Genomic DNA, 13,024 nt, shown 5'->3' with positions numbered 1-13,024 from the left:
GCCGGCGGGCCGGTCTCTGGTGCTTCGTCACGGGGCAGGGCAGGGCGGGGGCTCCCCGGGGAGGGAACAACGGCGGAGGGAAGGGGGAGGGAGGGAACCTGAGCGCCGAAGCAGCGCAAGGAAGGCGCGCCGAAGGACCGTAGCGCAGCGAAAACGCGCCTGCCTTGCGCGCAGAAGGTGCCGCCTTTAGTGCCCCCCCCCGGCCCCGGGCATCGCCCAGCGGGCCTGGGGGTGTCCCCTGCCTCCTGCAAGCTTGGAGAGCCGCTGCCGATCCGTGTGGGCAACGCTGAGCTAGGTGGAGCAACGGCTTGACTCGGTAGAAGACAGCTTCTTGGGTTCCTGTAGGGTGGGGAGGTGTGGCTCGCTGGGGCTCAAGCACGTGGAAACTTGGTAAAGGTTTGCGATCTCTCTCTCTCCTCCTCCTCCTCCTCTTTCATTTACTCACCCGTAATAGGAACCGCTGGCACTCGACCCTGCATGACAAGCGCAATTCTGACCTCGAAACTGTCCCAACACTAACGAATAAACGGTGGCTGCCGTGGCGAAGGATGAAAGAGCTCTGCCCATGCTCAGAGGCACGCTGTTCCTGAGGAAAGCTTTAGGTGCTTGAGAGCTGAAGTGCTGCCCTTATCGAGGCAAGTTTCCCGTCGTTGTCTTTTAAGCCGGCGCGGTGCTCTGAAGCTCAAAATCTCTATTACACCCCACCAGCAGCACCCGAAGAAGTTCTCTCCGGGATGCAAGGCGTAGTCCAGCCTCTGGAGGCGAGAGTACCTCTGAGATCCTGCAGAGCATATTCTTCCTACTCATGACCAAGTAGCCAGACAAGCAGAATTCAGACAACTGTTTTATAAACCACCAATAGGCACTGATTACCAATAAAAACATGTTTCAGTCTTGCACTTGCAAAGATGCACATTGGATCATACAAGGCTGCAATCCTATAGGCAATTTATCTCAAGAGTCCCAATGAGCTCAATGGCGTGGCTGTATGAGGCCACCCCCACCTTCGCAGCTTGTGTTGGCACCTTGACTCAGCCCCTGTTCCCTTGGGTTCATTCTGGGAGGGTCTCACCTCAGACCTCATATCCAAACCAATATTTGGGAAACCAGAGCTCCAGTCTTCCCATTGACTTGCATGGGGAAACCGAAACAGCCATAAGTTTATAGGGTTTTCTTTTCCACAGAGGTGCATGAAACCTGCAGGTGCAGTAGCCCCCACAAGAGGGGATTAACCCTGCTAAATTTCAGAGAGGCAGATCAAGTGTGATAGCCACGTTTAAACTTTACATTTTTATTTTTATTTATAAAAAAAATTTCAAAATTAAACTGGCCATAACTTTCTGTTTTTTTCCACACGGGTGCATGAAAGCTGGAGACATAGTAGGTCCACAAAAAGGGGTGAACCCTGTAAATTTCCAGGCAGGTGGGTCCTGGTGTTTGTGTGCTAGCCTCCTTCAAAGTTCCAAAGTACATTTAAGAAATGAATTATATACTGTACTCACCAACTAGGCATCAGTGAGGGGATTCTTACGCTAGACTAGGTAGGTAGGAACGAAGCAGCAATGGAGAAATTATAATTAGGTCCTAGGCACTGGCAGCAATTATTGTATTATAATAGCCTAGGTAGATATAAGCCACAGGGAACTTTAACAGCCTGGGTGTTAGGCAACTGCACTACTCACAAGACTTACTGAGACACACATACACACTGGTCAAGGAACCTCAGCCAAGTGCATGAGGGTCCTCGGACAGAGGGCATTTTCAGATGAATAATGGAATCTGCTTTGCAGATGAAAAGCCCTTTCACCTTAAGTTGCCAGCCAAGACACAGGTCTCCCACCCAGGCACCAGATGTGTGATGCCACCGAGCTTCCTTAACTACAAACCCTACAATTTTGGGTCCCCTCCAATGAAGCTGTGCCAGTTCATCATTTGGACACATGAACACAGTGGGTGCTATTGCAGAGATGGGCACAGAGCCACCCACAGGTGGACAGCAGCTCTCTGAGAGCTGGCCGCCACCACCGCCCAGGTGTGCAGCCTGGGGAAAGAGGCGAGGCACCCAAATTAGGGATTTCATAGTTAACGGAGCACACAGAACGAGAGAGCCCCCGAAGCAACAAGTTGGGTGCCTCCATGGTTTCAATATTTTCAGCTTAGTGATGTTCATGCTGGCTGTTTTTGGGTAGGAAGGAGAAGCGCAGCCCTTTCTGAATAGACAGGTAAAGGAATTGCACTGCTGAAGAAGCATTGTTACCCAGAGGCAGAGGAGCCCCCACTTTCTGTATGTGTCATTGTTCTGGGTGTGGCTGTTCATGGGGCAGGGGAGAGTCTATCAAGCAATAAAGAGTCGCTTCATTGTTCTGTGACCTTCACAAACCATTCATTCATTCATTCATTCATACCTGTAATAGGCAATCAGGAGGCTGCAAATAGCCATGCAGTTGGAAGCCATTGACAGGCCCATTTCAGCTTAAGGGCCACATTCCTAGAAAGTTAGAGCATGGTGCTGATAATGCCAAGGTTTCAGGTTCAAACCCCATATAGGACAGCTGCATATTCCTGCATTACAGGCGGCTGTATGATGATCCCCAGGGCCCCTTCCAGCTCTACAGTTCTATGATTCTCTGATTCCCTTCTGGGCAACCTTGGAGAGGGGGAAGGGGCAAAAAATGAGCAGAGCAATGGATGCCAATTTTACCTTTTTTATGGTAGGCAAGTTTCTGCACATGCACACCAACACACCCTCTATCCTCCATCCAGGGAAGCAAAGGACATTATCAGAGTTTGAAGATGCACCCCAACCAAGCAAAAATACCTCCAAGAGGGTGCAAAACAAAGTCAAGGAAGGGTGTGGTTGACAGCATCAAGGGCCGGCTAGAGTGAGTCCTTCCCGTGCCTTTTACAATACTCAGAAATTCATTGTTTCTCCATGCTGGGGATAAAAACCCTGCACCTGTTGAATTGTGAGTTCATGCCTGCTTGGCAATCCTGCAGAGCAGATGAATTCCTTGTTCTTCCCCCTTGGTCCTCCTTGCCCTGTGATAACTGAAGGCAGGGGATGAGCCAATGCCTGGGATTTTTGGAAGGCCAACAAGTTCTTTCTTCCTTGGGGCTGATTTCCTCCCAGATGTAGGTTGTTCTACTTATTTTATTTTGCTTGACATTTTAATATGTTTTGTTAGAATTCTCCAAGTCTCCTGAAGAAAGTAAGGCAGGGAAGGAAGGAGGCTGTGGAGCAGAGCTGGCCTGAGGCATTTTGAAACCGAAAATTCATCTCTCATCCATGGGCCCACATTTTTAAAAAGTAATCCCTTCACTACTCAGACTCAGATTCCTGTCTTCAATGATCTCCACTCCATCCCCTGAAGCTTCATCCTGCTGCAGGGGCAGTTTGGGGTGGGGAGAATTGCTGCCTTGTTTTGTTTCTTTCATAAGGGCTTGAACAACGGTGGGATGGCTGAAATTCAACAGGCGAAGCTTCCCTAAGCACTGTTTCTAGCAGCCAGGAAAGCTCCACCTGTTTAACTTCCCAGTGTTGGGCACTTTCTCCAAAGATCAGCAGCCCTATCAGAAATCCTGGCTCAGGGTCACAAAAAGAAGGTTGGGTGCAAGAGAGATCAGGGGAATTTCCTCCATTGGCACATGAAATTCAGGGCCAAAGAGGGCTCGGACATAGGTCACATCCACACCGTACTTTTAAAGCACATGCCTTCCCCCACAAGAATCCTGGGAATTGTAGTTGCCTGGTCACAGAGCTATAATTCCCAGCTCCCTGAAACTACAGTTTCTAGGTTTCTTTGGGGGATGTTATGTGCTTTAAGTGGTATAGTGTTGAATTTGACCAAAGAGGCTATTTGCAATGGAAGGAAACCCCCAAGTTTTTTTTTATATATATATAATATTTATTGGTGTTTCAAAAAGTTACAAAAATAAAAAAGAAAGAAATAGAAAAACAGAAAATACAAAATACAGAAAAAAATAAAAACAATTAAAAACAAATCCATCTTTCCATATCTTATCTATCATTTGCTTGTTTCCTTGACTTCCTCACACCTCCCTTTTTTGTATTCTAGTTCATTAGTTGTTTCAGCAAATCCTTTCCTTCTTTGTTTTTATCTTACTAATTTATCTTAATATATTGTAACTTTACATTCTGACCTGTTAACAATCCATTTTTACTTAATCCTTTATAACATTACTGCTAAAACCACATAGCTTCATTCCAGCATCCTTTTAACATTCCTTAATTTTACAATGTTTCTGTAGATAGACTTTAAATTTCTTCCAGTCTTCTACTACTAACTCTTCTCCTTGGTCCCGGATTCAGCCAGTCATCTCAGCCAGTTCCATGTAATCCATCACCTTCATCTGCCATTCTTCCAGGGTGGGTAGATCTTGTGTCTTCCAATACTTTGCAATAAGTATTCTTGCTGCTGTTGTAGCATACATAAAGAAAGTTCTATCCTTCTTTGGCACCAACTGGCCGACCATGCCCAGGAGAAAGGCCTCTGGTTTCTTCAGGAAGGTATATTTAAATACCTTTTTCATTTCATTATATATCATCTCCCAGAAAGCCTTAATCTTTGGGCACGTCCACCAAAGGTGAAAGAATGTTCCTTCAGTCTCTTTACATTTCCAACATTTATTATCAGACAAATGATATATTTTTGCAAGCTTGACTGGTGTCATGTACCACCTGTATATCATTTTCATAATATTCTCTCTTAAGGCATTACATGCCGTGAACTTCATACCTGTGGGAAACCCCCAAGTTTTTGCAATGGGAGGAAACCCCCAGGTTTTGAGTTTAAGGGGCATTCCTGCACCCATGACTTCCTTTCTGCTTTTTTCTGCTTCGTTGTGAGATTCTGCAGCCATCAGTTTTTTGTTATCTTGTATAGCAGGGATGGGAAACTTCTGATCCTCCAGATATTAACAGATTCCGTTTTTCTGCAGCCCCAGTCAAAATGGCCAGAGGTCAAGGATGATGGGAGTTGTAGTTCATAAACAGGTGAGGGGCCACAGGCTCCCTATCCTTGTAGTATAGAGTTAGGCCTATGTCCCCACTGTGGAAGAACGTGTGGATCCAGAATTGGCCTCCACAGTCACTTACAGACTCACGGTTAAGACCGTGTTCATGGAAGACAATCTTTCTCGGCTATGAGTGATCGTCAAAGAAGAAGAATGAAGAGTTAGGCCACTGGATCTAGTCAAGTACTATTTGTTCTGGTCAGTAGTGACTCTCCAAAGATCACAGTGGAGCAGGGATTTGAACCCAGTCCTAGTTCAGCATTTTAACCCCTGACTATAGTGACAATATTTCAGGATTGTTCAAAGGGTTACCATGAGTTGTCTTTTCTGGTTTTGTAGTTCCTTATTAGCTTGTGCAGTCCTAAGGGAGAGCTTTCCAAACTGTGTGTCACGACACTTTAGTATGTCGGCTGCAGTGTGTAGGTGTGTCATGCAAACGTGTCATGCGCTCCTCCTAGGGCTGGAAAGGGGGTTTCTTTAACCTCCAGTTTGCTAGTAAAACCGAAGTATTGTGTCACGAAATGATGCATGTCAAAAAAGCGTGTCGCCAGCATGAAAAGTTTGGAAAGCTCTGCCCTAAGGTGATTACAATCACAAATGACATCCAGTAGCGAAAACGTACATCTGGGTAAATTAAGAAAACAGGGTGGTAAATTCAGAGCTGAGAAATGCAACAGGATGGAGGCCGTGGCAGGATTTAAGCTGTGTCCAAGCTTCACTGGGATTTAGCCCCAGCACATAGTTGCAATACGAGTACTCGGCCCCGAAACACGGGATTGCAGCTAACTTCTTATAGGTGTGATTTCTAAATCAAATGTAGCCGGAGCACACAGTGTAGCGATAGCAGTCGACACCTCTGAACATGTGCAGAGTGCATTTCGCTGACCTCTCTGAGCAAACCCAGGCCATTCCCTCAGACATACAACTAAAATTGAGGCATTTCCCTCCCTTTCCTTTCTTTGGTTGTGCGAGGGAGGGAGGTAATCTGCCTCAGTCATGGTGAGTCAGATACCATTGGGTGGATTTCCTAGTCTGGACTGCAAAGCCACAAACTGCAGCAGTGGTGTGGGTATGAGAAAGGGCTATTTTGCAGGGGCTAATTCGAGTTGGCAGCGCTGGAGCTTTCAAGAAGTAAGAGGCAGAAGTGCTTCTTCCTGCTGGGCCTTCCACTTCCTGGATCCTGTCCTTGAAGCCAGGCGGGGACCTAAAGTCGCCGTTTCCACATTGGGTTAGAAATTCCTTGATTCCTGTGGAATAGCAGGTACTCTGATGTGCCCATTGGCACACGGGAGGTGAGCCTTGGAGGCAGGTCTTGAGGGCAAATGCTTATTCATGGGGCTAAATATGAGCCAAGATGGCCAGAAGATCTACCTACCTTCTATAGAAGCTCAGTACTTGCCCTTTAGTACTGCTGCGGGGAGATGAACAGAATTGCACCTGTGGAAATTCCCTCTTCCTAACACAATTGCTCGTGGGAAAGGGAGCCTCATTTTCCTTCACCTCTGGGATCCTGGGAAGGCATTATCATAGCAGAATCATTCTTCAGCGCTGGGCTCAACCCTGGAAGATATTTTTAAAAAATAATCCAAGAAAACACAGTGCTTCTGGGCATGTGAAAAGTGTGTGACTATACACACCCCATTTCCTTGTAAGCAGAGGCACAGAATTACAGGCCATGGCTTCCAGATTGAAGTGTGACTTCCAAGGATATGTGTGTGTGTGTGTGTGTGTGTTTCTTTTGGAGTCTCTCACAGGCGAAGAAGCAAACTCCAAGCAATCTGAGAGGAGCTGGAGAAATGGGCGTGAGTGGGGTTACATTTGCCAGCCTGAAGAAAAGGCCTTGCCACAACCACATGGCAAAGTGTGAGTCAGTTGTGTTGGCTGTAAGTTTAGCCTTGAGCTGTTTATTAATAATCGTTCATACAAGACCGGGGAAGTGCTTTGCGAGGCTTTGCCAGACTTGTTAATCATCCTCGTGATGACAGCTGTCTGAAGTGAGTCATTATCATTATTAGTATTCCCGTTTTACAGAAAAGAAACTGAGGTGCTGGACAAGAGTGACCACAGTGCGTCGGAAGCCAGCAATCTCCCAGGGAGAACCCAACTTCCCTCCAGAGCTCTCCTAACATGAAATCCTATTGCAGATTAGCTATTTCATAACTACGTTCCATACATACTGTGATGTTCAAACAGTATGGGCATGATATCGAGGCAGGTAGAGCTATGCACAGCACGTTGGGATATAAAAAAACAGCAAAAAATAAATAAACTCCTCTCCGCACCCTCAACAAACTACAGCTCCCTGAATACTTGGGAGGGAGCTACAGCTGTTTAAAGCGTGCTTAAAATAGTTCTTAAAATGTATGATGTGAATGTAGCCAAAGGGTATTAGAGGAAGAATCAGAAGGGAAGGAGGCAACTCATCAGCCTGAAGTCTTGTGGCTCAGCCAAGGTTCAGACATGTTATATATCAGCTGGGAAATGGGGTGCTAGTAAAACAGTTGTACCTTGGTTCTTGAATGGAATCCATTACAGAAGTCCATTTGACTTCCAAAAATGTTCAGAAACCAAGGCACAGCTTCTGATTGGCTGCAGGAGCTTTCTGCACTCAATTGGAAGCCACGGAAGCCACGCCGGACGTTCAGCTTCCAAAAAAAGTTCGCAAACCGGAATACTCACTTCCGGGTTTGCAGCATTCAGGAGCCAAAACGTTCGACTCACAAGGTGTTTGAAAACCAAGGTACAACTGTATTGGAGAGTCTGTCTCAAGTGCCAACAGATCTCTGTTCCAGCTGCATACCAGCAATGCCGCCCCATCAATCCAAGTTGACAACGGAGTCTTGAGGGCTGCTCAGATAGGATGATTTAGGTGCATAGCTAAGATGTTCAGAGTGTACACTCCTCCCTGCAGAAAAGTGATGCACAACTACTTATTTAATTTTTTTGTAGATACATGCATCAGACAGGCAGGCTTGGCTTTGTCTGATTTGGAATGCAAACGGTGGCTAATCCAGTTTTATCCTTGAAAAATGTATGAACTTTGAGCCTTTTCCCTTAGAAAAGGCATTTTTATTTCAGCAGTCTTTTTGTCTGCAAATTTAGATTGTGCCGCTGCCCAATTTTACTGTTCTTTCTGTGTTAACGTCTAGACTGGCTTACAGAGCTGCTTGTAGTTAATTGATTATCTGTATTGTTTTCTTGTGACTACTTTTTAAACCTATGCTGGTCCCTGCTCTGAGTACACCAGCAGAAAAGCTAGACAGAAAATACTATTAATGAAATAATAATAATCAAGAGATGTAGCTCAGTTGGTAAAGCACAAGGCTCTTTATCTCCGGGTCATGAGTTTGAGCCCGACGTTGGGCAAAAGATTTCTGCATTGCAGGAATATATATAGGATGATCACCACTCATGAGTACATTAGTATGAAAGCAGGATCGAAATAATTTATTGCTGTTGATTTAAATCTTTGCTGGCAGCTGCTGTGGGCTATATCCAGGGCTTGTGCATTATTCAGAGTAGACCCGTTGAAATTAATGGACATGACTAATGGGCTTCAATGAATCAAATAAATAAATAATAATAAAAATTTACGTCCTTTAATTTCAATGGATTTTCTTCTTCAAGTAGAACTTAGGTAACAACCCGCTAGGTTCATCAGTAGACAAGTAGGATGGAAATTGTTTTTATTATTACTATTATTCTTTCATTCATTATAGCCTTGCAAATAAGTGTACAAAAGCTACTAGACTACAAGGAATATTACTGACCAGCTGAGGGCTGGCAGAGGGTAGATGGAGTGCTCTGACCCTCCTTTAGCAGCTGTCTGCATTTCTAAGCCAGACCCTCCAAGTGTCCCTATTTTCCAGGGCCATCCCTGATTTAGAGAAGCCATCCCGGTTTATCATTTGATCCTGGAACGTTCCACTTTTCCTTAGGATGTCCCTGTTTTCATTGGAGAAATTTTGGAGTTATCCGACCCCCGAGCCGTCTGAAGGCAATCCTGTATAGGGAAGTTTTTTTTAAAAAAAGGGTTTAATGTTTTATTATGTTTTATATATGTTGGAAGCTGCCCAGAGTGGATGGGGCAACCTAGTAAGATGTGTGCGGTATAAATAGTGAAATTAGCATTATGGAACCGGACGTCCCTGTTTTCATAGGAGAAATGTTGGAGGGTATGCTTAGCTGGATAGAGTGGGGCTTTCCTACACCCATTTAGTTTCTATGCTTACTACAGGGAAGTATGGAGCAACTTGACCAAACTTCCCTTGCTCTCTCACTCACTCATCCCAATAGAATTCTGTTTGTGATTCCTTCTCGCCTATGGCTACCAGGCAAGGCCTTAACACAGAAGGCATTATTACTGACCGGCCTTCCTAGAGTTTGATATCCAGCAGGGATGGAGCCATGTGACATGCTTCTCAGCTGGGGTTGGCCGTTCACCACATCGTGAACATAAAGCCCTGCTCCTCTCCCCGCCATGGCGCCACCCAACCATCCCAACTTTGGGCGTTGGCTTTTGCCTGATGCAATGGGTTTGATGCCACTCCAGTGAGTCATCAATCGCACATCCTGGAGGGTTTGGGTATTTATTTATTTTTAGGGATCCCATCAAAGAAGGACCCAGGGGGGCGGACCCAGCTTGCCAGCATGGAATGTCCCTCGTCTGTTGACATTCGAGGGGTCAGAAGTGGTTGAGAGATGACAGCAAAGAGCCAAATTCAGCAGCTGGATGACTTTAAAATGCAGCCACCTGGAATGTCCACTAGGCCCCCGCTGCAGTGCTCTCTGTGATCCGCCAGTCCAACTCAGAGGAAGTGCCATTTTGGCACCTGGCAATGGTGAGAAAGCCGCATCTCTGAGTGTGGCTGAATGAATATCCTTCAACAATCAGAGGGCCTTTCCTTCTGCCTTGGCCGCTTGCCTTTCTGCTTGGCTTTGCAGTCTAGTTGAAATAACTAAAGGGCATTCTGTGTTTAGAAAGGAAGGTTGCCCTCCATGAAGCTGGACAATAGGTAACTTTCTGTGGGTAAGGTGACCAAAATAAGGGACACACAGCATCTTGATTCTGATGGAGGACAGCCGTCTGGGAAGCTTGCAATGCTGGGGGATGAATTTTGAAATTTCACGTTTAATAAACTTTGAGAGGTGAAATCAGACATTTTAGTGAAGCGTCTTCCTATTTATTTTGCATGTTCCGATAGTTTGAGTATGGGCATTGTGCCTTGGCATTCAACAGACATTCCAGAGCTGATATCTTAGGCCCTCTTGCCTGCTCACAGGAAGTCCTAACCCTACATTAAAAAGAGCCTATTTGGTAAATATGTAGAAAGTGTTCCATGCTCTGATTTTTATTTTTATTTTTAAGTGCAGGCTGTTTCTCCCTTAGGACTGAGTACGTATCTCTCTGTTCATTTTAATGCATTGCATTTATGCATTGCCTTCTAGGAAACACCTCAAAGCAGTTTAACAACAAAAAACAATTTCATAAAATAATAATAATAAAAGATTGCAAATCCAATAGGAACACAGACTGGGATTTTAAAAAGCCCACACACCTCCATTTAAAGCGCATGTTGAAAAAGAAAGGTCTTTCATAGGTGCCCAAAAGACAAACAAGTGCAAATATATTGTAGAGAGATATAACTTACTACTGAGATTGGGCTTTTTGTGATAATGAAAGTGGCAGGAAGATACATTGGAAAGTGTGGGACACTTGCTTTGATGCAATGACATTTAGCCTCCCCTAAACAACTCTGAGCGAATGCTCATTAAATCATGAACATCGTCTAATCTCCAAGGAAACAAGTTGGGAAAACAAGCAGGTTTTCTGGAATAACTCCTAGACACCTATGATCAGAGGGAGGGAGACAAACACCCATTCAGGTATTATTTCCTAGCCATTTTGCCAGTAATCTCCCTAACCAAGAAATAAATAAAATAAAAAGGTGCTAGCCAGCTTTGCCAGGGTCTATTGAAGAAGCCTCACAGTCATTCTGGCTCCACAAATCTTCCTATCCCCAAACCACAAACCTTGCAACATGTGTATTTCTGTTTGCTTGTTGTCTCTCTCCTCAAAGGGATGCTTCAGTGCGTGCCGTGATGCAATAAACCTGGGATATCATAATCTAAACTAGCACCATAAAACACAACAATAAAAAAGTTACCGGATATAAATTAATGTTATGTAGATGCGTAGAGAGGGTGGGGAGATTTTCTATCATGATTATTACTTATTAAATTCATATACCTACCTTCATCTACATACATCAGGGTGAGTTCGTGACATAAAATTACAATATGAAAACCACAAAATACCTAGTATAAATTAGAACAGCAAGTTTATGATGTACACCCCCAAGAGAGTTCATTAAAGCCAGGGGTAGTTGGTCAATATGATGCCTTTATATTGATGCCTTCCAATACGTTTGGGGCTACAATTCCAATCATCCTTCACCACTGGCCATGCTAGCTGAGACTGAGGGGAAATGGAGTCCAACAGCTTCTGGACAAGACCACATACAGTGCCGGATTTACGTATAAGCTAAACAAGCTTTGGAGTCCCCAAAAAATTTAAAGGGGAAAAAAACCTGGATGTACATTTCCAGAATATAAGATAAAACAAATAAAATAAAACCTACATACAGCAACAGTGTTTTGTGTTGTGTAGGCTCCTATGATGTAAGTAATGGGCCCTGCCTGCTAGCCTGGTCCCTAAAATATCACTGGTTTGCTCATTTCTATATATAGGGTGAGGGATGCGGGTGGCGCTGTGGGTTAAACCACAGAGCCTAGGACCTGCCGATCGAAAGGTTGGAGGTTCGAATCCCCGCAGCGGGGTGAGCTCCCATCGTTTGGTCCCAGCTCCTGCCTACCTAGCAGTTCGAAAGCACCCTTAAGTGCAAGTAGATAAATAGGTACCGCTTTATAGCGGGAAGGCAAACGACGTTTCCGTGTACGACGCTGGTGCTGGCTCGCCAGATGCAGCTTAGTCACGTTGGCCACGTGACCTGGAAGTGTCTTCGGACAGCGCCGGCTCCTGGCCTCTTGAGCAAGATGAGTGCGCAACCCCAGAGTCGGTCACGAGTGGCCCTGATGAGCAGGGGTACCTTTACGTTTTTATATATAGGGTGCCTACATTATGCATGGACTGTTATGTGCAAATGGCTTTAGATACCTATTAGGTCCATAAATTACCATATAGCATATGTCCAACACAAAAAACAGCGGTAATTTGCTGTTGACAAAGGACAGCTGGACATATAAAGGCCCCCATTACCTTCAGTAGCTTAGGGCCTCATCATACCTAAATCCAGCCTTTGTGAAACCTAATACAGTGGTATCTCAGGTTAAGAACTTAATTTATTCTGGAGGTCCGTTCTTAACCTGAAACTGTTCTTAACCTGAGGTACCTCTTTAGCTAATGGGGCCTCCTGTTGCCGCCATGCCACTGCTGTGCAATTTCTGTTCTCATCCTGAAGCAAAGTTCTTAACCCAAGGTACTATTTCTGGGTTAGCGGAGTCTGTAACCTGAAGCGTCTGTAACCCGAGGTACCACTGTAGTGATGTTTTCTGCAACCTGTAGGATGCAGTCGCAGAGGATGCTCGCGAAGCAGAGGGCTATCATAGAATCATAGAATCATAGAGTTGGAAGAGACCACAAGGGCCATCGAGTCCAACCCCCTGCCAAGCAGGAAACACCATCAGAGCACTCCTGACATATGGTTGTCAAGCCTCTGCTTAAAGACCTCCAAAGAAGGAGACTCCACCACACTCCTTGGCAGCAAATTCCACTGTCAAACAGCTCTTACTGTCAGGAAGTTCATCCTAATGTTTAGGTGGAATCTTCTTTCTTGTAGTTTGGATCCATTGCTCCGTGTCCACTTCTCTGGAGCAGCAGAAAACAACCTTTCTCCCTCCTCTATGTGACATCCTTTTATATATTTGAACATGGCTATCATATCACCCCTTAACCTCCTCTTCTCCAGGC

The sequence above is a fragment of the Podarcis erhardii genome (genome assembly GCF_964252035.2).
Source record: "Podarcis erhardii genome assembly, chromosome: 7".
Lineage (NCBI taxonomy): Eukaryota > Metazoa > Chordata > Lepidosauria > Squamata > Lacertidae > Podarcis > Podarcis erhardii.
This window is presented reverse-complemented; position numbering follows the sequence as displayed.